Source organism: Arvicola amphibius, chromosome 2 (assembly GCF_903992535.2).
Source record: "Arvicola amphibius chromosome 2, mArvAmp1.2, whole genome shotgun sequence".
Classification (NCBI taxonomy): domain Eukaryota; kingdom Metazoa; phylum Chordata; class Mammalia; order Rodentia; family Cricetidae; genus Arvicola; species Arvicola amphibius.
The window spans coordinates 34,145,433-34,170,346 of record NC_052048.2 but is presented as its reverse complement, the minus strand read 5'-3'; the positions used below and the strand labels follow the sequence as shown (position 1 = coordinate 34,170,346).

The window sequence follows — 24,914 nt, the reverse complement described above, 5'->3', positions numbered from 1 at the left end:
TCACATCACGCCTCTAAAGAGCCCAATGACTGGATCTCCAGTTTACCGCCACCCCCAGAACTCCCTATTGTCACCATGCAGTCTCCAGCATCATTCTGTATCACTGGCTTGGCACCTGCCATCTCCCAAATGTACACAGACAGGCCACCTCTGGTTTACTCATCTGTGAAATGGGCACCATACTACCTTCTGCCAGATCAGCTGAGGTTGAAATGAACTGAGATATGACTCTTAGCCGGGTGCTGGGGACATTCAGGCCCAGGGACTGTTCTCTTGCTGCTGGTGTGTAATGGACAGATGTTTTAAGTTTCCTTTTCCTAAAGCAAACCCAGTCCTTCCTCTGCCTGCTTTGTGTCCCTGTCGGCCAGGTGAGCCCAGTGCAGGAGAGGTAGAGACAAGCTTGCTAAAGTAGGTCCTACCACAGACCCCCAGTGAAGACCCCAGACCCAGTGTAAAACCCAGGGTGAGGACAAGGCCAACCCCCAACCTAGGCTCTGCAGGTTCAGCCTCTTGGGGGAGTGCCATCTTCTTCTGCATGGCACCTCTAGACTGGAACCCAGAAATAAAGAGGTTGTGAGGGATACATGTCCAAGGGGTCACTCCTTGCCATGGTTACACATAGTGTAAACAGAGATGGGACAAGAGCAGCAAAGGGAACAGAGCCTGGGGCAGGGCTACATCCTGCTTGCCCTCTGCTGTATGACCCAGGCAAACCTCCTCTCTCTCAGTCTCCCTTCCCCAATAACAGTCGCAAGGGGCAGTAGTGACAAAAGTGATGGTGGTGGTGGCCTCCGTACCTCCCCACTGACACACAAGGTACAACATCAGCCCTTCATGCACTTAGCCCACTTCATACATACAAGCTCCCTAGGGACAGTCCCATCCCCATGACCATTTCACATGTGAGGAGGAGAGGACTGGAGGCTGGGAACTAATCTGAGACACGCAAGCTAGAAGATTCAAATTCCCTGATTTGGGGTGTGAGCCTCTTCTGCAGCCACCCATGAAGGCAAAAGAAGCCTCGCAGGTGTTGGAACGAATTCCACTGTGGACTTGCTGCCCCTGGCGCTGAAGTCACATGCACAGTGGGAGCACACCTGCTGCATACACCTGTGCTGAGGGGACACGCCTGCTGCATACACCTGTGCTGAGGGGACATGCCTGCTGTATACACTTGTGCTGAGGGAGCACACCTGCTGCATACACCTGTGCTGAAGGGGCACATCTGCTGCATACACCTGTGCCGAGGGGACATGCCTGCTGCATACGCCTGTGCTGAGGGGACACACCTGCTGCATACAGCTGTGCTGAGGGGACATGCCTGCTGCATACACCTGTGCCGAGGTGACACGTCTGCTGCATACAGCTGTGCTGAGGGGACACGCCTGCTACATCATTTGAGTCTCATGGTGGTGATATTGTGTATGTACCCACTATTATGCCTCTCTCTCTCCAGTTTATAGGAAAGGAAGTGGAGTCACAGAGACCTGAAATAGTGTCGCAAGTGACTCAAGGATGTTCAGCATGGAAGGCGGTCTGGTTTTCTGCCCATTCACACACAATTTAGCAGACTTCTGGAGGGCCTGCTATGGGAAGCCAGGGACTGTCCCCTGGGTCCCTTGTTAGCATCCACTGAACTAACCCATCCCTCCAACATCCCTCTGGTCTAAGGCTCCTACTTCCCAGTTTCCACCCCTAACTCTGGGCATTTCCAGCTGACCAGCTGCCTTCCCAGGCTCCCTAGGATACTAGAGGCATATGAGCCCAACCTCTCATACCTGATCCAGAGATGATGAGCGATCATGCTTGGGTCCCTTCTGAGTTCCAGGCCTCCCAACACACACTCCTGCTCTGATCTCTTGGTATCAGCAATCCAGTTGTCTGTAGCCTGTGGCTACACCCTTCGAGGAAGTCCAGCAGGCACAGCAGGCAGTGTCCCTGATACCCTAAGTGCTTCTCTTTCTGATTTAGGAACCGGCAAGGAGGGGAAGCTAGGCTGGTAAGGGGCGGGGAGCATGGCTGGGCACCAGAGGCTGGGGACTGGCCTCTTCCCTTCCCTGACAAAGCAGGGGACTCTGCCAAAAGCGGAGCGAATGGTAGACATGGCTGGGCTTCCTCCACGGCCCCCTGATCCTATCAGCAGCAGCGTGGCTGAAGGCCAGCTACCTGGAAGTTCCTTTCTTCTGAGGACAGCCTGTACAGCTGGCCAGTGAAGAGCTGCATTGGGAACTGGAGGGAGGCTGGCCAGAAGGACGACAGCTGCCCTGCCCAAGGAGGCTTCTGACTGATGGCCATGTGGCCGGGAAAGGTTAGTGGAGGCCAGCCTATGAGGGGGCCTGGCTCAAGCAGCCAGGATGTGCCTCCTCCAGGAAGCCTCTCTGGGCTTAGGGGAAAAAAATGTAACAGATCCTGGCAGCCATCCATTTCTTGGCCCAGACACTTCTTGATTGTTCCATGAGAACACACCCGCCATTCTGGTTTATCAAGAACAAAAAGAAAACATTCATTGTTCCCCAGGGAGGGTGGATCTTGTCCAACTTTCCAGCATCCCAAGGAAGCAGCCCCTTTCCATGAGAACAAGTTCCCAGGTGCCTGTCATAACTCTGCTCTATATAGATGCCGTTTTAAACACTTCGAGTCTCAGGAACTCATCCCTGATGATTTGTATCTCTCGTTTTCCTTTACTTCCTTGCCCTTAGTTGTCAAAATTGTGACTGAAGCTGAGACCACAAGAACCATTTCTGGATGAAGATTGCCAGCCTTGGGAGAGCGAGCGATGGCACCTCCAGGGGCGATTGGAGGCTCTGCAGTGCTGGGGGCGTGTGTCACCTGCTCTTCCACACCATGACCCAACAGAGTGCTTTCAGTTAATTACAGGGTGAGGGGCACATCTCTATCTCTGTCCTGGGCTGCTCTGAAGATGTGCTGCACTGTGTGGGGCTTCTAGCAACAGACACTGTGTGTGACAGGTGCATAATTTAATGTGCCCAACAGACTGTGAAATTTTAAAATTGCATTTATTTATTTAGGCGTGTGTGTGTGTGTGTGTGTGTGTGTGTGTGCTGGTGCAACCATGGCAAGAAGGAAGCAGTAGGATGGGGGAAGGCACATGGTCTGTGATCTGTACATCAACCTGTAATGCTGTCAGTCTGCATATTAGTCAACCAGAGCAGAGAGGCCTCGTGGTCTGGGTCACCCAGCAGAGCCAGATCTGAGCTTCACATTTATGCTTTCTCCACTACTTGGCATGCCCACTCTACTTCTCATGCGTTTTCCTGTCTCCACCTCTTCCTGGCTCAGAATATTCAAGAGATGGGGTAAGGCATGAACCTCACCTCTCTACGCCTGCGGTTGGGCCTCACCTATGAGAAGAGTGGCAGACATAGAGGGTGCTTGCTGGATGCAGGCAGGAGCGAGTTGCTCAGTGAGCCTTTCTTCCCCCTGTGACTGTTCTTTGTTCACAGAAGGGACCTAAAGCCTCAGAGCCTAGGAACCAACTGAACGAGGAGCTGGGATTGAAGGTACTTGGCAAGACATAGGAGTCTGTATGACCGGCCCCTGGGCAAGAGGCTATGGACATCTCCCAGGCCAGGAGTGGAGCAAGTGCCCTGATCATATGCAAGCTTACATGACATTGCCCCGCCGCAGCCTCTTTGGGTAGTGGATAGAAAAGGTTGCCCCTAGGAGTCAGGATTAGCTGGCTGAACCCATGTGAATCCTCTTCCTTGTTGGCAGGGAGGAAACGAAGGACCTGGGAGATGAGAGTCCCTACAGGATGCTGAGCTCTGCCCACAGCTTTTTATAGACACCCTCATTTGGGGGATAGGAACTAGGTCTGTTTGGCCACTGAGAAACTGGGGTTGGGGAAGGGCCAATATTCACCAGGGTGTTTGGTTCTGGATTTGAATTCAGAATCCTGGAGCTGCTCCTAACTTGGCCTAATGCACCTGACCAGTTCACAGGGTCAGTGACTCCTGGTGCTGGCATCAGATGGGAATACGGACAGAGAGCGTTCAGCTGGAGCACTGCGGGACCACTAGGATTGGGATTGGGATAACATTTCACCCCTGCTCCCAGGCCCTAAGAGGTCAGGAGAGGGTAAGCAGTAAGTAACTGACATGAACATAGGGTCTACCATGGGGTCTCTGTGTAACTTTCACTTGTGGGTATGCTCAGTGGACATGGACACCAGGGGCAGGTTGAGTCCTCAAGGCTCTTGGGGCACTCAGAAAGAGCACGTACCCTTCAGGAGATCAGGACAGGAAGTGACTCCCTTACTCCGTGAGGACCCTGGTGGTGTGGCATTCCCACCCACATTCCTACCTGGGACTGCCCCACAGATGGAGCTCCTGGCTTATGCCATCTCGGTGTCTAGAGGCCAGTTGTGCTAAGAAAGAAGAGCCTCAAATCCTCCCATTTTTCATGGAAGAATTTGAGCCAGGGGCCCAGATGGACCCAGTGAGGCCAGGAGCTAGTGGGACAGCACCTGGGAGCCAAAGGATGGTAGTTTTGAGAGGAACATTCTCATCTCAGAAAATGATGTAAATGCTCTTTGATTCATTGAGATTCCCAAAGTCATAAATGAATTTATGGTCACTGGTGATCAACTACACACAGTAGAATGCAGTTGGGGATTGAATTGTGTCTTCCTAACACCCATGTTGGAGTTCTAACCTCAGGATCTATGGATGTGGCCTCATTTGGACATAAGATATTAACAGAGTTAAAATGAGGCCATAAGGTGGCCCTCTCAGGATGAGACTGAGCATTCTCATAAGATGGGACCTTTGGACACAGAGACAGGAAGAAGAGGTGATGGAGGTCAGAGGACAGCTTTGTGGAGTCAGTTCTTTCCTTCTGCCTCGTGGGTTCTGGGATTGAACTCAGGTCACCAGGGTTGCTTCCCAAGCATTTTACCTGCTGAGGGATTTCTCTGGCCCCAGGACTTTTTTTTTAAGTTGAATCTCTACCTAATAGATACAGGCTTTCCTCTTCTTATTCCCTGAACTATGAAATGACTATTACGTGGTGCCAATGCTGCATTATTCTTTGAAAGTCAGAGACAAATGGCTTAAGTGTGTGGGGAAAATGCAGTTGGGCTATGAGCCAATGTCACGCCATGTTATGTTAGGGACTGGAACACCCACTGGTCCCTTGTGGATACTGAGGGACAATGCATGGTTGATATTTTAAGGAGAACTAAATCCTTTCTCTTTGATTTTTGATACAAGGTAGCCCAGGCTGGCCTCCTGAATATCAGGATTATGGCTGTGGGCCTCCACACCTGGCTAACACACACTTGAATCTGTTTCAGACCCCTCATGGTTGTCATTTGATTGTTGAGTCATCACAAACATCCTTGATTTCTGCTCCTACTTTTCTGCTCATTTTGAGCGTGTTGCATTTTAAGAATCCTTCTGCATGATCAGTTTAATATACTGTTCAGCTGTAGAAGATCTGCCAATTAAACATTTTTTTTTTATGTGGAAGGAGACACCTGTGGTTTCTACCATGACCAGCTGTGGTGGTTCTGGTAATGTTCCTACACAGGCTTAGACAGTTCAGCTCTCCAACTCTCTCTCTCTCTCTCTCTCTCTCTCTCTCTCTCTCTCTCTCTCTCTCTCTCTCTCTCTCTCTCTCTGTCTGTCTGTTTCTCTCTCTGGATGTCCATCTTGGCAAGGGTGGGGTTTGTGGTTCCCATATCAGGGGGACATTGCTCTTTTCGGGCAGCTTCAGCGTAGGATCCTTGTGGGGCTGCTGGAGTGCCTACCTTTGCGGGGAAGGACTTCTCTGCTCTGGTCCTGAGAAGTGAGGAGGCTCACAGGAGGATGGATAACGCCCCCCCCCCCCACATTTCCACAGCTCCCAGGGCTTCTGAGGTAAGGAGCTCTGGAGCCTCCTGGAACATGATTCTGAGTGTTTAGGCCATGCCTGTCCCAGAGCACTAATAATCCTGGCTAGATGGGTGAAGGTCTTAATCCAGACTTGGACTAGGCTGGACTGATAGTTCCTAACTGCACTCCAAACCTAGACTCGCCCCTACTGCCACCTATGAGCATGGGAAGCCTTGTGACACATTGGCAGCCGTCACCTCCTCCCTCTGTGGATGACCCATCAGTGGCTCTCTGACCTCTTTTCTCACCCATGCCTACACCCGAAACTGCTGGGTTTAGATGCCCGTGTATCTGTTCTGCCTTCTCAGTTGCCTGGTCTTTAAACAATCCGTGAGCAATTACAGAATATATTTGGAAATAATCTGGTTAGTCCCCAAGTGCTTGAATGAGAAACCAGATTTCAAGAGGGTGATGCTGAGGACAAGAGAGAGGGCACACAAGAGATGCCCACTCTGACAAGAAGTTCGGGGGTGGTGACTGGTCTCAGCAGAAGATGCCGTCATGGACCAGAAGTTTGGTCTGAGGCCAGAGGATGAGCAACTTCAGCTCAGGGTGCACAGGGCACAAACCTCAAGGTTTATACATTATACATGGGTGCAATAAAGCAAAAACAGGGGCCCAAAGAAATGCTTGCAGAGCACAGAAGAGACACCGTTTCTCCCAGGGAACCCTCAAAGAGCTTTGCCTTGTGGTACCCTGAGCCCAGAGTGGGCCGTCTCTCTAATAAGCATAAATTAGGCACATAGCATGACCATACCCTCAACATGTGTAGACCGAGTACCTGGTGTGTCCTAGCCACTCCGCCCCGTACTTTACAGAAACACATTTGCCTGACTGCCACAAGATGCCTCTGCTGTCCCCACATTACAAATGAAGAAGCCAAGACCCAGAGAAGCAACCTCAGTTGCTGAGCCCATGCTCTTAACCCAGACCTGAGTCCAGGTCCCACACATGCCCTAGCCACCTGACTGGAGGACACTGTCCCCTCGCAGCTCTCAGCACCTGTCACAGCAAGCCTGCCTGAACTCCACCTCTAGGGCTCCATGTCAGCCCAACTGGTAGCAAAGGAGGTGGGGCAGCTGTCTGCGCTACCGAGGCAGAGGGAGTTTTGGATCTGCATGGATCACCAGCACCAGGAATGGCAAGAACAGACTCAGGACTGAGACCAGGTTAGTTGTGTGACAATCACGAAGCTGATCTACACTCACTACTACACCCCTATTCAACACCAAAGAGATTCTGGGCATTATAGCCAAAACACATGTCCCCAGCCAGGTGGCAGAGGAAGATGGTTGCTTCCAAACACACTTTATTCCTGCATAGTGAACCCTCCATTAGCACCCTTTACCAACGCAGGTGCGCACACACATGCACAGCCATAGCATCTTTCTTCTCACACCCCGCCAAAAAAAAAAAAGACCCTGGTCTTCAACTCACCCGTCCACGTCTTCTAGTCACATCAGGGGTGCCAGGAGTTGTACAATGGGGCCCATGTCTTGCTGGCTCTGGAGACTGTGTGACCAAGTTCAACTCTGGAAAGGGGTTAAAATAGTCATGGTTAGAATTGGGTGACCAGTTTTGGGTAGTAGGGATGGAGGTGGAGGCAGGTTGCTCCTCCTCCCTTATCTAGCCCAGATATACTCAGGTCATCTGCTCCTCAAGGCTGCCTTGGGGACCTCACCCTCTCCAGGTTCCAAGCTCATTACAGGGAAGTTGGCAGTGATTGAGGGATGTCTCCCTGTCCATATCTGTGCCTGGCATGGGCTGTGAGGGGGTGTGGTGGAATAGTTATGGTGTGTGCTCGAGAGAGAGAGAGAGAGAGAGAGAGAGAGAGAGAGAGAGAGAGAGAGAGAGAGAGAGAGAGAGAGAGAAAGAGAGAGAGAGGAGCCAACTTTTCCTAGTGTCTGCTTCTCCATCTGTCCACACACCCATCATAGTATCTATCCATTTATTTGCTTTTTACTTTGATGTACTCATCACTTCAGAGTTGGCAAAGAAATACACAGAGAGGCCTGTGCCCCTTCCCTAGCCACACCTGAAGGTCACATCTTGCATAACCACAGATTGCCACCAGAACCAGGTGAATGACCTTAGACCCTTCTTAAGGCTCATTCTCACGGCGGTGGCAGCACACGTGCACATACATGTGAATCCATGTCGTCAACATCACAGTTAAGACACAACCCTGCTCCACACCACAGGTCTCCTGGACTCTGCCTTTACAGTCACCCCAATCCCTCCCTACTGCATCCTGCCCTCTGGCTGTAGAATACTGTCCATCAGCGACATGAGAGACATGAAGTCAGGCGTGAGGTGGCCTTTCTGAAACTACCTTTCTTGTTTCATTTAGTATAATCCTCTGGAGACTGATCTAGATTTTTATTTCCTGTTTGCATTTTGTGTGTGACGTATCTGTGGTGTGTGCGCGCGCACACGTGTGTGTGCAGAGACCAGAGAAGACTGTCTAGTTCTATTACTCTCTATCTTATTCCCTTGACAGAGTCTCTCACTGAGCCTGGAGCTGGGCTGGCAGGCCCAGCGTTCGTTCTGTTTCACTTTCCTCAGGGCTGAACTACAGGTGTGCATGTAACTATGCTTGGTTTCCATATGGGTGCAGGGGATTTGAACTCAGGTCCTCATGCTTGCACAATAAGCACTGTGCCCACTGAGCCAGCCCTCTCTCTTGCTCTGTGGTCTAGGCTTTCCATGGTTCAGTGGCAGGCTGTGGATGGATGTACCACAGTTCAGCCACTTAATGATTAAGGCTATCCAGGTTATCATTGCACCTTGGAGAAATTATTACGAATAACTGCCATGAAAAGCTGCGCAAGGTGTTTTGTGTGCAGGCCAACACGCATTTCCATTTATTTGTGATAAACGTTCTGAAGTACGACTGGTGAGTCAGATGGTGGAGGTGCAGTTTTGAATGCAATCCCTCACCCATCCTACAGTGGCTGTACTATGTTGCACTCCTGCGTGAATGTCTGAGTGACCCTGTCCCCCGGCATTCTCACCAGTGCCTATTGGTGTCCTCATTTCCCACGTCAGACACTCTGACACACTGTGCTGCCATCAGCTGTGGTTTTCATGTGCATTTGCCCAGTGGCCAGCCATGCTGGGCACCGTCTCGTGTGCTCTCTGCTGACTGGACATCATCAGAGAAGTGGCTCCATGTATTTTGTTCAGGATCTAATTGACCTGTCTGATTTTTAAAAAGAATACATTTATCTTATGTGTTGAGTGCCTTGTGAAGGTCACAGGGCAACCTGAGGGAGGCAACTGGATCTTGGGGATCAAATTCAGGTCCCTCAGGCTGGACACCTTTTCCTGCTGAGCCATCTCACTGCTCTGATTTTTTAACTTCTAAGTTCTGTGTTTATACTAGGCGTCAATACGTTGTCACCCCATCACAGATGTCATTTCTCTCCCACTGCTTCCGATAGCATCTAAACCTCATTTTCAGTTTTCAGTAGCTTATGTGTTGCTTAGAGTAGATTGCTTTGGGTTCCTATTACTCAAGAGTGTTGAGATTCTTGGCTCTTCAGGTGTGTGTGTGTGTGTGTGTGTGTGTGTGTGTGTGTGTGTACGCAATTGGGGGCATTTTCAGCCATAATTTATTCAAATACTTTGCAGGACGCTAAGGCTCTGTTGACATTTTTTTCCTTGCATTTTCTCCTTGTTCTTTGAATCAGGTAATCTCCATCATTCTATAGTCCAGTTTAATGATGCCTTCTTCCATCCTTTCTAGTCTGCTATAAAGCACATCCACTGAGGGGTTTGTCTATTTCAGGAGTACTTTTCAGTTCCATATGGTTTCTATTCTCTTCTGATAATTTAAAAGTTTGAGTCCAGTGGTCAGAGAAGTTCCCCGAACTGTTTATACTGGCTACTGTGAGATCCGTGTATCTCTGCCATCTGGGTTGGCATGTGCCGATGGCCCCTTTCCACCAAGCCAGACTTCTTCCTGGTGCTTCTGATATGAACGATTTTCCCTGGAAACCTATCATGTCATGAGACTCCTTCAAACCTTCCATTTCAGCTGACTTTCTCTGCCCTAGTCCAGCAGATGCAGGGGAATGCCTGCTTGCGAATTTCACACAGGGGACCACATCCACCTTTTCCAGTCATTCCCTGATGGTGTGTGGGGGGTCTTTGCTGTTGGTGAGTGGGGTTAGGGATCCCTCTAGTTGGAAAGTTTGGAGTCCTTACAGATTACTGTAGAGATATTTCATTTGTATTTTAATAAAAAACAGCTTGCCTGAAATTCAGAGAGTAAAACAGCCTTACTGATCAGCCGTACAGACTGGGCAGTGGTGACACACTCCTTTAATGCCAGTAGCCACACTAGTGTGCCACAGAAACCAGGTAGTAGTGGTGCACGCCTTTAATCCTAGCACTAGAGAGGAATATAAAATGGGAAGAGACAGCTCTCAGACATAGTCTCATTTTGAGATTCCTGGAGGCAGGATCGCCATTTCAGACTGAGGTAGAGGTGAGAGCCAGTGGCTGGCTGTTTTGCTTTTCTGACTTTCAGGTTGAACCCCAGTTTCTGTCTCTGGGGTTTTATTTGGGGAACTGCAGAGGGAGGGGTATAGTGCTGTTTCCCTCCACCTGTTCCCTGCCTTCTCTGACACCACTCCAAGTGTGTGTGTGGCGGGGGCAGGGCTATTTTGGCCTTCTTCATTATAGCCCACTGGTGGTGGAGGTCCCACTCTCTACTCCGTATTTCTTGGTGATTGGCTGGGTGCAGAGTAGCCCATGTCTGGAGTATTTGTTTGAGCTTTGCCTTCTCTAAGGCGAGCGGATTGTTGGTTGTGACCATTGTCAAGGCCCTACTGCTAGCTTTTTCAATTCTGACTCTGGGATAAACTTCACCATGGAAAGACCCAGAGTTTCCACTGTGGAATCTTGGGGTCTCATCCATTCCTGGCCAGCAGGTGCTCCCCCCAGTTCTCCTAGCTGTTCTGAATGATGGGGCCTTCAGCCATCCTTAGTGAGAGGATTGTGAATATTGACTCCACTCTAGCCCAGAAGCAGAAGCGTTTAAATAGGGGCTTCCATCTGCCTAAAGCTTTCTAGAATTTTCTTTATGTTCCTTGTGTGCATGCATGCATGTGCGTGCATGTATGCATGCCTGTATGCATGCCTCTGTTTGTGTGTGTGTGCACGTGCGCGCACACACATACTTGTGTTTCCACTCCAGCCCAGACTGACCTATAATTCTCCATGAAGTAGAGGCTGGATTTGAACTCACAGCAGTCCATCTGTCTCAGTGCTGGGATTACAGGCATGTGTCATCACACTCCAGCTCATCTTAACACGGTCAGTCAAATCTTATGCTCAGGTATCCTGCCATCTTCATGAGCTCACAGTTTTCCACTGGCTCAGGAAAGGTCTTTTCAGTCAGGAGACAAGGAACCTGGGGCCTCTGAGGCATTTTTATTCATGGCTATTGACATGATGCCTGGTGGCTTGGAGCAAACCCACAAAGTCGTAGACTTGGTGAATACTAGAAACCCAGACTGGAATCATTTTCAGGGTCTCAAAGTCCACCCCTTCTAGGTTTCTGTGGGGAACATGGGGATGGGCAGTGCTGATCTCACAAATGGCATGAATCAGGAAGTGTATGCTCCCAATGCCTTTCTGCCCTGGCAGCTGCTGCTTCACTGAGCACACCCTTTAGCATGGGCACCCATGCCTGCTTTCTTCCGCTCCACAGCTCTGAGTGGCAGAAGTGCTCACAATTCTCTACCCATCACCAAATGTCTGCCAACAGTCTCCATGCTAGCAAGTGGGTCCTCAAAATAGTGCTGCTGGGGAGTGGTGGGCCCTGTAAGAGGTGGGGCCTAGAGGGAGGTGGGCAGACCACTGGGGATGCTGCCCTCAAGGTCACAGAGAGAGAGATCTCCTGGGTGCCTAATTGTTCTTATCAGAGTGAGGTTTTAGCAGAGCAAGACTCTTGTCCAACTTCCTGTGTGGTCACATGGTGCCTCCCATACCTTGCACAGTGAGGCCACTCATGAAAGTCCTCATAGCAGCCTGTGCTGTGCCCTGAGCCTAAAACTGTGAGTAGATAAACCCTTCTTTACACCCTACTGGTTCCAACAGAAAACAGACCCCATGCTCAAGCCTTTTAGTTCCCTACTGGCCACGTGCAGATCATGTGACTTCAGCCCTCCACATTTCTAGGGTTCTGCACCTGAGGTCTGCTCCACATCCTCTCTGTGTTTTTCTCCTAAGTCCATGTGCTGCTTAACCTCCGTTGTCAGCTTGACTAGCCTTAGAATCACCCAGGGACACAACTCCGGCGTTGTCTGGAAGGCTTTCCCATAAAGGTTTAATGGAGGAAACAGCATGTTCTGCCTTGAATGTGGGCAGCACCGTCCCACAGGCTGGGGTCCTGAACCAAAGACAAAGGAGAAAGTGAGTTGAGCACCAGCAACCATCTCTCTGCTTCCTGACTGCAGGTGCCATGTGACCAGCTGCTGCTCTTGCTGTCACACCCACCATCCCTCCCACCCCCCATGGACTGTGAATGTAAACTATGCTCTGGAGTGTAACCTTCCTTCACTAGCTGCCCTTGCTGGGCATTTCATCACGGTGGCAGAAAGGTGACTGGTGTGGCCGTTGATTCTCAGAGGGTATGATCGTGTCCTGGGAGAGCTCCCAAAGCCTTTTGGAGGTCTCAGACAAAACAATTCCCAGAGTGTCTGTCTTGGTTAGGGTTTCTATTGCTGTGAAGGAACGCCATAACTAAAAAGTAAGTTGGGCAGGAAAAGAATTTATTTGGCTTACACTTCCACATTGCTGTTCATCATTGAAGGAAGTCAAGACAGGAAATAAAACAGGGCAGGCTCCTGGAAGCAAGAGCTGATGCAGAGGCCATGGAGGGGGCTGCTTACTGGCTTGTTCAGTCTGCTTTCTTTGGGAAACTTTGGGAAAACTTGTACCTGCCACTCTGAGCATGACGGCCCCCAGTCCCGAGATGTTTTTCACAGGAGGTCAGTGGTCAGACAACAGGCATGTGTTTTTTTTAAATTGAGCTTATATGATAAAATGTACAAACACTTAAGGGTTTGCAACTCAATGAACAAGGTGTGCTGTCACAAAAACGGGCACGGGCAAAGGAGTCATCAGGTGATGATGAGTCACCTGGTGAGATGACTCAGTGAATAAAGACACTGGGTGCTGAGTCTGGTGTCTTGGGTTTGACCCCTGGAGCCTATGTAAGAGTGGAAGGAGAGACCCCATTTCACACAAAGTTGTCCTTTAATTTCCGCATGTGTGCAGTGGCTCATAGGCCCACATACCACACTCACATGGGGCACACGCTCATTAACACATCCTTAGAAAAAAAGGAACCATGAAGAGGTAAGACAAATGGGTGGCTCACAGTAGCCTCTAACTCCAGCTGTAGGGGATACAAAACTCTTTTCTGGCCTCTGTGGGCATTGCACGCATGTGCATAAACCCACACATAGATACACATGTATACATACAACTAAAAGTAAAAGAGAAATCCTTAAAGCCCATGTCTGCCTGAAAACCTGAAATCCAAAAATGCCTCTAAATGGAAACCACTGTTATGTTTGCCCCAAAACTTTTAGGTTTTGAGTTTCTAATGGTCATACTGAGGCAGTCAGCCAGTAAAGGCTATGTGCACTCCAAAGCCAGAAGGCTCTGACCTTGGAATATGTCTGGTCCCACGACCTTGGAGAAGGGATGCTCGGTGTGTATGATGACCTCAGCTCCTTCACTGTGCCTCTCTTTGATATGCTGTCTCCTGGGCAGGGGGCTGATTATGTCTCTCCCAAACACAGACGTTGAGCACAAACACCAAGACCTCAGAACATGCTTATATTTAGAAAATGTTTATGTTTTTAAAAAATACTTACTATTTTTTATCTTTGTGTTTGAGTGTCTGATGAGTGAATGTGAGCCCATGAGAAACAGCACAACATGAGGAGGTCGGCTCTCACCTTCTACAGTGTCTTTGAGGCAGGGTCTCTGTTTTTGATGTTGTACTGTATCCTAGAACATCAAGCCTACTCTCCTATCTTCATTCATCTCCCACCTCACCATAGGAATGCTTATTACACACAAGTGCTTCCTGGACTCCAGGCATTGAGCAAAGGTGCATACTAATGATTCTTATGCTCTGGGCATCAACCCCACGCAGTCAGGCCTATAGGAGTAGCACCATTACCTGCTGAGTGATTTTTCTGGCCCCTGGTCTGATATCTGAGCCATGGTCTAACCATGTAGCTAAGGCTAGCCTTGAACTCACTACCCTCCTACCTAAACTTGCTGAGATCACAGGCATGTGCATGCAGTGGGTGCAATAATGATCCTAAAGAGGTATGTATGTATGATGAGGGGCAAGCTAAAGCAAAAAAAGGGAGAAAATGAAATTAAATAGGATTTCAGTTTATAAGACTCCAATTAGAATATTATTGTGTGCACTGTCTAGAAAGGAGATGTGATGATTTAAACAAACCAACCAACCATGGGATTCCTCCAGATGCCAATACTGGCAAGGTGAAGGTTTTGGTTCTACAATAATGCCTCTATTCCCCTGTACTCTGTCGTAAACATAACATCTAAGGAAACACATTTACACATGGTACCTTTGTTCTGGGGGACCAGATATACAGCCCTTACCCTGTGAATGGGGCTCTCTTCCATGCCCACATCCCATTCACCACAAAATGCCTGGGAGTTGAGGTTCAGGGTTCAGGAGGAAGACGCGACACCTCTCCTATCCTGTCCCAGATCATGCTCCCCTGGGACTTTCCTCTCCAAGTTCTTCTGGCTAGGCTGAGACCTCAGGTGGAAACAAGGAGCTGGCTGGGTCTCAAGATCCTGCCTAGTGACTGTCAGCCACCAGCCTGGCCACTTGCTGGGCCCACTTGGGCACAGTAACTTTTGTACCTTGGACAGCTCCAGGCCACAGTCTTTCCGTTTCCAGAAAGCATTGTTCTCTCAAAGCCCTCAGGGCACCTACTTCTTCTCCCCGAGGCCCAGGTTGATGATGTCAAAGTTCTACTAATGGCCTGCCTGCCCTAGTCTCTGAGTGGGGAGACCAAGGACCTCCAGAAGGTAGCATATCCCACAATGCACAGAGAGACTCAGGGCAGGACCGAAGCCGAGGTTGTGGGCAACTCCAACAAGCAACGCTTGCTGGCCTAAGCCCCAGACCCACTGCCCCCATCTGTGAGCTCCACCCTCTTCTGAAACATCCCCACTTGAGTTGAAAATAGCCCCTGAGCCATCTGCTGCACACCAACTCAGAGGCGGAAGCAGCGCCTGCTGTGGGGATTGAACACCCCAGCACTCTGCATGGCTGGGGCTGGCTGATCGACACGTGGGAGAGGAGAGAGGCTAAGGCTCAGTGGTGGTGGCTGAGCATCCTGGGCACAGCTCTCAGAGCAGATGTTAGAAAACAGCAGATGTTGGGAACCCACAGCCTTGGATCCAGGAAATGACTGCTTCCAGGCCTTGGGCAAGACATCATTCTTCCACTAGAAGATGGAGATGCCTCTGAGTCCTTTCAGATCTGCTGAGGTCACACTGTACGGCTGTGTGTTATGGGAGTAGAGGAGCTGTCTGGACATCCCTGGGAACTTTGGGTTTGACAACAGCTTATGGGAAGAAAGAAGTCATAAGACCTGGCTGTCATGAGGTCACCTCATTCCCAGCATCCCACCAATACTAAGAAGAATGCCATTCCACTGTCAGTGAGACCTGGAGATTGACAATGTCCTAAGCATTCTTGGGCCTGCTATTTCCTCCATTTTACAGGTAAGGAAGCCTCAGAGAGGAAATACAAGTGGTCTGTGGTCACACAGCTGGCCCAGGCCTGTGCCCCCAATCAACTGTTTCATGAAATTTCTGAATGCTTGTCTTCAAGGAAGCTACAAATATGGACTTTGCACACAGCTCCCAGGGAATCTGAAGCCCCCCTGTAAGGCAAAACCATCTTGGGCTAAAGCTGAAGAAGAATCAGCCCAGGAAACACATTCAGGCGAGGCATTTGCACAGTATGTTACTGACACTATGAAAGAACCCCTGAGCACCTCAGCAGGAAGGCTGGGAAAGCTGGTATCCTCTGTGTGTGTTACTTCTGCTTTAAAGGGAGGCCAGTCTCAGAGCTACCCTGAAGCCGTGTGTCCTGGGACCAATGGATCCTTTCTATAAAGTATTGGGGTTGAAAGAGGCAGCCCCCATTGTCCTCAGTGTTCCAGCTCTGTCCTATGTGCCTGGAGGGACCATACAAGGTGGGTACCCAGGATCCCAGCCCTTAGGCTGGGACTTTGTAGGATCACAGAGTGATCCTGCAGGTGGTGAGGGAACTCCAAAGAGCGGGCTCCATGGGTGCCCCTTCTGCATCGCACGTGGGGCACTGGGCAAGGACTCCATGGGACACTGAACATCAAGTACTTAATGTACACCAAGGACAGTTCTTTAAGACCATGCAGCTTATGGAGGTGGCCCAGTCGCTAAAGTGCTGGCCATACAAGCACAAGGACCACAGTTTGGTCCCTAGGACCCATGTTTTAAAAAAGCCTGTCATGGCAACATGTAATGCGGGGACAGGAGAAGCCTGGAGCCTGCTGACCAATCAGTCTACCTGAATCAGCAAGTTGCAAACTCAGCAAGAGACCCTGCCTCAAAAATAAAGATGGAGATCGATGAAGACACCTGACAGCTGGGCGGTGGTGGTACACAACTTTAATTCCAGCACTCAGGGGGCAGAGCATCTCTGTGAGTTTGAGCCCAGCCTGGTCTACAAGAGCTAGTTCCAGGACAGGGTCCAAAGCTGAAGAGAAACCCTGCCTCAAAAAACCAAAAAAAAAAAGGGGAAGGGGATTAAAAAAAAAGTAAAGACACCTGACGTCAACACACCTGGCTTACATATGCACACACACACACACACACACACACACACACACACACACACACACCCCTTAGAGCAGCATGGAACTGTGACAGAAACCAGAGATGTATGTGACCACGGAGTGGCAGGCAGGGTTCACTGCATACCCACATCTCCATCTCTCCTAGCAGGTACCACTCCCCAGCCCAGACCTCTACCAATGGTGGGTGGTGTTGGGAGCTGGTACATAAATGGTTCAGCTTCCTTGCCTTGAATGGGAATACCATAAGCTTTGTGCTTATACTAGTGTCTCAGTTAGGGTTTCTATTGATGTGAAGAGACACCATGACCACAGCAACTCTTTAAAGGAAATCATTTAATTATGATGGTTTGCTTACAGTTCAGAGGTTTAGTCATGGCTGGACAGAGCAGCATGCAGGCAGACATGGTGCTAGAGAGGTAGCTGAGTTCTACGTTGTGTACAGGTGGCAGGAAGTGGTCTGTCTCACTGGGCATGGCTTGAGCATATATGAGGCCTCAAAGCCCACTTCCACAGTGACATACTTCTTCCAACAAGGCCACATCTCCTAATAGTGCCATTCCCTTTTGGGGCCATTTTCTTTCAAACCAGTACAACAAGCTCTCACTGTCTCGCAGTGTGGCAAGTTCCAACTGGCCACAGAGGTAAGTAATTGCTTGGTGACACCTTTGTTCCTGTCTGGCCTCACTTCTTCTCCCCTTCCAGCCTTCCTTGGCCTTGCCTAATGTCAAGATTGGTTTCTACAGAAAACAGGCTGAAGATAAGAGCAAAACTGGCTTCTGAGAGAGCTTGGCCTGAGACAAGGAAGCATTCAGACTGTCCTCTTAGTAATCAGAAGTGGCTAATGACCAGAAGGCTGGATTTGAATCAAGTCCCACTTCACCTCAGAGGCTTTTCTTCAATCCTTGCACACAATAGGAACTAAGAACTCAGGGCAAATGAGAGGGCTTCGGAGCAGTGATCATGAAGGAATATAACCAGTTCACCCACACATCATTCATTCATTCATTCATTCATTCATTTAGCCAAAGGTTTTTTAAAAGTTCTATTTTCATTTTTAATTATGTGTATTTGTGTCTGTGTCTGCATGGGGTATGTGCATCTGAGTACAGATATCCACAGAGGCCAGAAAAGTGTGTCTAGACTTCTCCTGCGGATCACCTAAATGTAGGATCAGTTAGTACTTTCTGAGAAGCCTTTGGGAACAGTTAACAAACTCACACGTGCATATGTATGTGACCTACACCACATGTGACCTGTGTGACCTACATCATGGCAAATACAGGGCTGGGCATGAGAGCTTGACAAGCAGGGGCAAAGCTGTCATGTTTAGCATGTCATATTGCTTAGGCCAGAGGTAAGTGATTGTGGGGTACAGAGCAATTAAAATTTATGTTCCATTTTCCTCCCTCTTTCCTCCTCCTTTATTGCCTCCCTACTCCATTCTTGCTGGGCCCTATGCAGTGCCCTTAGGATATATGGGTGACATAGATTCTGCTCTTGGAGCCTGGGAATGACAGATCAGCAAAAAGCACAAATCAGTATGGAGAACCAAATCCAGCTCAAAGGTAAGATCCACAGCAGCAGCTGATCCTGCTCAGTGTTCTGAAACCGAGAGAGGGAGCTTTGTGGTCCCAGCAGGGGACATCACCAGCTCAAGGCACAGCCTGGCTTTTCCAAAGTTGAGTCATGCAAACCTATAGTCCAGTATGGGTTTCTTTTTCTTTTCTCTCCTCCCTGCCTCTCAGCTTTTTGAGATAGGTTTCTCTGCAACTCTGGAGCCTGTCCTGGAAATAGCTCTTGTAGACCAGGCTGCCCTTGAACTCACAGAGATTGTCTGTCTCTTCTGGGATTAAAGGTGTGAGCCACCACTGCCTGGCTTATATGTGTTTCTAATATCCTGCTCTGGTGTCACAGAGTTAAAAGTCCCTAGACCTTGATGACAATCACACCCTAAAAGAAGTCTTGGGAAGTCAGCCGGAGGGAGTCTTATGATTGGCCAGTCACAGGAAAAAGAGACTCATAAGACTGGACAGAGAAACCAGAGAGAAGAGAATAATATGAGGGAAAATATGTCTGCTACAATTGAAGCCATGAAACATGCTTATATCTGAAGCCTGCACTGAGCCCCACAGCAGATATGTGGGTGCACATCTTGCTGGGCAATCAAAACTATGTTAGAACATAAAATATTTCACTTTACTATGGAATAAATGTTTTCAGCGTTCCCTGAGGCAAAATTAACTGTTTTGTCTTCTATTTTTTTCTGTTTAACACAGAAACAAGCAGGACCCTAAATTTATAGATCATTTCCTCTTTCAGAAAGTACATTTTTCTCCATACAGCACTCTGTGCAGAAAGATCCAGTGTGTTCCGAGGCATGCAGGTCTCTTATCTTTCGAGACTGAGCACCTGCCCCTTCTGGAACATGCTCTTCCATTCCCATGGAATGCAGAAAGAGCACAGCTCTGAGAAAGGCCAACTTCACAAGACCCTCATTCAGATGTAGCATGTCCCTCTCAGCCTCCTCGGCTACCTAGCTGCTAGCATCATATGCTCCTCGGGTCATAGAAAGAGGCATTGTCACCTCCAGATCTATAGTTGAAGAAGAGGTCTCTACAGTAGGACACCACATTGGTGAGGTCACTGTGCCATCTCATTCACAGCTCTTTGGGAGACAGACACAGATGCTGCAAGGCCTAGGGCTGAGAAGATGCTCCAGGGAGGCTGGCTTGTTGGTAGGACATGGCAGGCCCACTGATGGGTACAGCCTGCCCAGCCATGACAGGGCTTCACAGGCTGCCCCTCTCTATCCTCCTTTGCTAATAATGCCAACTTCACACTCTCACCCACATGACCATGGAGCTTTGCCGTTCCCTGCCCACAGTCACTCTAGACTCTGATTCTTGAGCCATGGATTGAGTGACAATACTTGCTGAGGGGCAGTGAGTGACAGGGGAAAGACAGAACACTTGGCAAGGCAAGTGGCTTGGTTCCAGTGTGACCAGTCATTGGTGTACACCTGTGACAGCTTTGGCACACACGACATATGCAGTAGAGAAATGGTGTGGGAGAATTGTCTGTATTCTGTCAATTATGTTTTAAATAAACACTGATTGGCCAGTAGCCAGTCAAGAAGTATAGGCGGGACAACCAGACAGGAAGTAGAGGCGGGTCAATGAGAACAGAACTCTTGGAAGAAGGAAGCCCATTCCTCTGCAGTTGTGAGCCCGCCACAGAAGAAGCAAGATGTGACTGCCTCGCTGAAAAAGGTATCAAGCCATGTGGCTAGCATAGACAAGAATAATGGGCTAATGTAAGTGATAAGATTTAATAAGAAGCCTGAGCTAATGGACCAATCAGTTTATAGTTAACCTAGACCTCTGTGTGATTTCTTTGGGACTTAACAACTGTGGGAATGGGGCAGGACAGAAAACCTCAGCCAACAAATGGAACCCCGACAACAGAGAAAGCTCAGCATCAACCTTCCTAAAAACTGCCGTGTCTTTCTCCTTGATCCTGAGTCCCAGAGCTTCATTTCCCTGGAGAGCAATTCAGTTTCATGTAAAGACATTTTTCCAGGGTGGTGAGGTAGTTCAGCAGCTAAAGGCGTGTGCTGCCAAGCCAGAAGAACCAAGGTCCATCCCCTGGGTGCACACTATGGAAGGAGATGAACCCATCCCTGTGAGTTGTCCTCTGAATGCACAAAGACATTGAATCAACCAATCAAATATAAGATCTTGCAATAAACACACTTTCCTGCTCAACGCTAATAAACTTAGAAATAAACTTCTCTTTCTTTAAAAATTCTCTTTATTATTAGCGTGCATGTGCCATGGTGCACACATGGAGGCCAGAGGACAGCTTGTAGGCGTCAGTTCTCCCTCCCACTGTGTAGGTCCTGAGGATCAAACTCAGGTCATAGTCTTGGTGGCACATGCTTTTACCCACTGAGCCATCTCTTTGGTCCTCTTTTCTGTTTCAGACATGAGAATTCAGACCTGCCACCAGTCATTAGCTAAGAGCTACTGGTGGCTGTTTTATTCAAGAAAAGAATCAAATGTAACAAACTTACTTATTCTGTTTTTTTGTTTCAATTCCCCAAAGTGCCTGGGCTGACCAGTGGCAAGCTGGAGTGCAGAACCGCCCCTGGGGTATCAGGGCCACGCCACCCCAAACATGCCTTGTTTTCCTCACCTGTTCAAAGCCGGCCCTAGCCTCTGCCCGAGCTGCTAGGAGCAGAAGAGGAGGTCTGGCCAGGCCAGATGCCTGAGGCCCTGGGTGAACAGAGGTTGTTAGCATACATTGCTTTTTAACAATGGTAAAGGTTACATAAGAAAATGTAGCTGTGCCTATTGCAGCCTGGGTCCCAGCTTTTCTGCAGAAGTGATTTTGAACAATGTCAGAAGTTGCGTAAGGCCCCTCCCGGCACCTGCCACGGGCTGGGTTCTGGCTTTCTGAGAGCTTGCCTGCAGCGGCAGCTCTGCAGCAGAGGAAGGAACACCCTTCCCACAGTCCGCCTCGGTGCCAGTGCCGGGTGACTCAGCTCATGGCAGAGGCGTGGGTGGGAAACCACTTAGGTGGCACCAGGGAATCTGACAGCTTTGCCCCATAAGAATGGGTGAGGGGGACTCTGCTCCCCGCTGTGTGGTGATCTGGGCTTGGGAAAACAGCTTCACCAGTTGAGCCCCTCAGAGGGGTTGATGCCAAGCGAGGGGAAGGTGGCTCTCTAGTTTGCTTTCTATGCTGTGATAAACACCACAACCAAAAGCAACTTGGGGAGTAGAGGGTTCATTGTATTGTGTAACTTACAGCAGCATGATGGGAAGTCAGGGCAGGGTCTCGAGGCAGGCATTGAAGCCGAGACCATAGAGGAATGCTGCTTACAGATCTGTTCCCTTTGGCTTGCTCAGCTCCTTTCTAATACCCAGGACCACCTGCCCAGATGTGGTACCACCCAGGACGGACTGGTCCTTATCACATCAATCATTAATCAAGAAGATGTTGCACAGATATGCCTACAGGCCAATATAATAGAATCACTTTCCCGATTCAGATATCTGTCCAGATAACTCTAAGTTGGGTCAAGTTGGAAAAGCAACAACAGTAACAATAACAACAACAAGAACTAACCAGAATAGGGATCTTATTGGGTTTTTCACTAAAGCAGATTCTGATCAGACTCAAGGGCCTCCTGTCTTTTCCTTCCTACAGTCAGATCCCAACACCAACATCTTACAGAGCCTCCTGCCCATCCAGGTCTGCTGTCTGTGTGCAGACTATGAGACAGGGTTCTGGGTATGCCAGCCTAGCCCCAAACCCATATACAATCAAGGATGACCTTGAACCTCTGATCCTCCTGCTTCTGACACCCAATAATCCTGAGATAATAGACAGGCTTGGAACACTATACTAATTTATGTGCTGGGAATAAATCCCCGGGCTTTTAGTAAGCTAGGCAAATACTGTACCAGCTAATCCACGCCCCCAACCCAGTGTCAAGTCATAACCCCAGCCCAATCCAGAAGAGCCCAGAGCATTGCTTCTCTGTTTTGCTTCATTCCATCCTTAGAACCGTCTAGACTTAGCCCACTTTGTACATGGAGAGGCTGAGGTTGGGGTTGCCAAGGCTACGCAGTGGAGCTGGGGTCTCAGCCCAGAGGTCACGTCGGGATGTGGATACTCAGGAGGTTGCTGGGGTCACGCACAGCTCAAGGCCGAGGTGCTAGAGGTGGACAACTGCCATTGTTTAAAGGAGGTTCTGAGTGCAGCGTGGCTCCTTCGCAAACGGGCCCGTGAAACAGGCATCAGCACAGGATGCAAGCTCACAGGAGAGGCAGAAGGAAGTGGAGGCTGAACTGGTTCCCCAAACCACAGCTCTCTAGGTCCTGCTGACCTTCAGCTCCCGTCTGTGCAATGGGGACATATTAAAATCTCACCCTCAGATGACGTCAGGGTTAAATGAGGTAACACAAGGGAAGTGTTTTAGAGACTGCAAAATGCCACCAGCATACTGAGGAGTATTATTACAGACTAAAATAGCCTGGTGGGGACGAGCAGGGGAGGTTCTGGATTCCATCCTAGACGTCTGCAGAGTGCTTAGACACTTTCTTTCCAGAACCCAAAGCTTCAGAAAGCATGGACCAGGCCTGTCCTGCCTCAGTTTCCTCAGTGTCTAGCTCCAGGTTTGACCTAGAGAAGGTCTCCCAAAATATTTGGGTTGATTATTTTAGATTAATTTAGGACCAAGGAAGGGGATGGAGGGAAGGATAATGGGACCAAGGGCTGGCAGTGCCTTCGTGGATGGGTGATTCTCTCACTGGGGAGCCTTGAGAATGGCAAGGATACTTTTAAGGGGCTTGATAAATGGGGGGAACATAGTTACACTACTTAGTGCGCCTCATGCCTAATATCCACTGAGTGGGTGAAACTGAGTCCCGGGGAGGTGTTCAGAGCTGGACAAGCCTTGGGCACAGGCTTGCTCAGGAAAAAGGAACTGCAATCTAAGTGGGTGTGGCTTCTTGAAAATGCCCTGGAGAAGGAACTGGGCATTTATCAAGATAAGGGGAAACTTTCCATTGGGTAAATATCAACACTTCTGGGCTGGTTACTAAGGGCTTGAGCGGTTGCTAGGCTGCCAGCTGACCTCATGAAGGGCCATTGTTTGGTGCTCAATAAGCAGCCTTGAGTGACATTCCCCAGTTCCCAAATCCCAGGGGCCCCTGGGGTTCTGTGAAAAGAAGCAAGAGATTATAACTTAGCAGAGCTGTTGGTTGACAGAACTATGCTCATTTCTGGGGTACTGTGGGAGTGGGGCATAGTTTCTCAGAGCAAAGTACATGAAGATTTGAGTGCCAGCGAGAGGGTGAGCACCATGGCCACTGGAGACAGAATTCATCCCAAGTCCAGCACCCGGCCTTTGGTAAGCCCCTTGGACACATGTCAGCTCATCACTTTCAAAGTGGCCAGAAGAGGTGACTGATGGCTATGATGACTCATTTCACAGTGGGGGATGCTGAGGTCTACCGGGACAAGCTTGCCCAAGGCCTCAAGACAGTTTTGACTTATGGGTGTAGCAGGCAGAAGTGAAGCTGCCCCAAGATGCCCATAGGCAAATCCCACAACCAGGAACCCACAACACTCAATCAGAGCTGATTTCCAATAACAGGGAAATGGATGAGGTCATGGAGTCTATACAGTGGAAACGGAAAGGGATGCTCAGGTTAGGTTTTGCGTGGCTCAAGCCCATGTGTTAGAGGCTTGGTCCCTGGGGAGGAGGCACTATTGGGTAGTGGTGAGAATTTAAGAGATGAGGCTTTATGGGAGGCCTTAGGTCAATGGGGGTGCACCCTTGAAAGGGGCCATGGGACCCTGGTCTTATCTTTTCTTTGCTTCTGGCTGGGAGTGGAGCTGTTTTTCTCTGCCATATGTTCCCAACAGGATACACTGAAACCCCACCCCAGCCCCAGAGCCCAAGGTAACTCAGTCAAGCTGGACCATCTGAGACTGAGAGTCAAACTCTGCTTTTTCCCCCCAGGTGTTGGACTAGCAGATGAAGGTGAGCATGCTCTGAGGAGTGCAGGGGCCCTGGGAGCTGGCAATGGCTTCTCTCCAGTTTCCACAAGAAGCAACCCTGTGCTAATGGTGGCTTGCAGTAACTTCTGACCTGGACCTATTGAGGCTGAGCCATGTGGCTTGTGGTCATTTCCTTCAACCACCACGGGAAACAGATGCGCTATGGTTAGAAGCATGTAAACCACCATCTCTCAGCTCCTAGAACTAAAGGAACAGGAGTTTGGGAGGCAGAGTGATTGTCACGAGGCTGTAAAGCAAGTGGCACAGACTGGGAAAGACTTGTGGGCTTGGGGGAGGCGGCCATTGCTGCAACCGGCTGCTAAGGCAGACTGCCTGCCTGCAAAGGAAGGGGACCTTGGAGGTCACTTCTCTGTCTGTCTTTCCTCACCCAGCCTTATCTGGCCTGGCTCCGACCTGGCTTCTCTCACAGGCTGTGGTAGGTAGAGACCCATTGCATGGCAGCCAGGGGGTCTTCCCTGCATCACCACCAAGCAGTCCTGAGCCACGGAACTGCTCTCCTTGTGGAGTG

General features: G+C 49.5%; 1 protein-coding gene across 1 annotated transcript in view; it reads right to left on the bottom strand.

Annotated features, from left to right (window-relative positions):
- Atp2b2 (ATPase plasma membrane Ca2+ transporting 2) overlaps nucleotides 1-24,914 on the bottom strand; it is a 319,368-nt gene that overhangs the window by 177,413 nt on the left and 117,041 nt on the right. The window contains exon 3 of the mRNA XM_038318670.2: nucleotides 7,332-7,426. The gene's annotated coding sequence lies outside the window, so the exon portion shown is untranslated. The remainder of the gene's footprint in view (nucleotides 1-7,331; nucleotides 7,427-24,914) is intronic.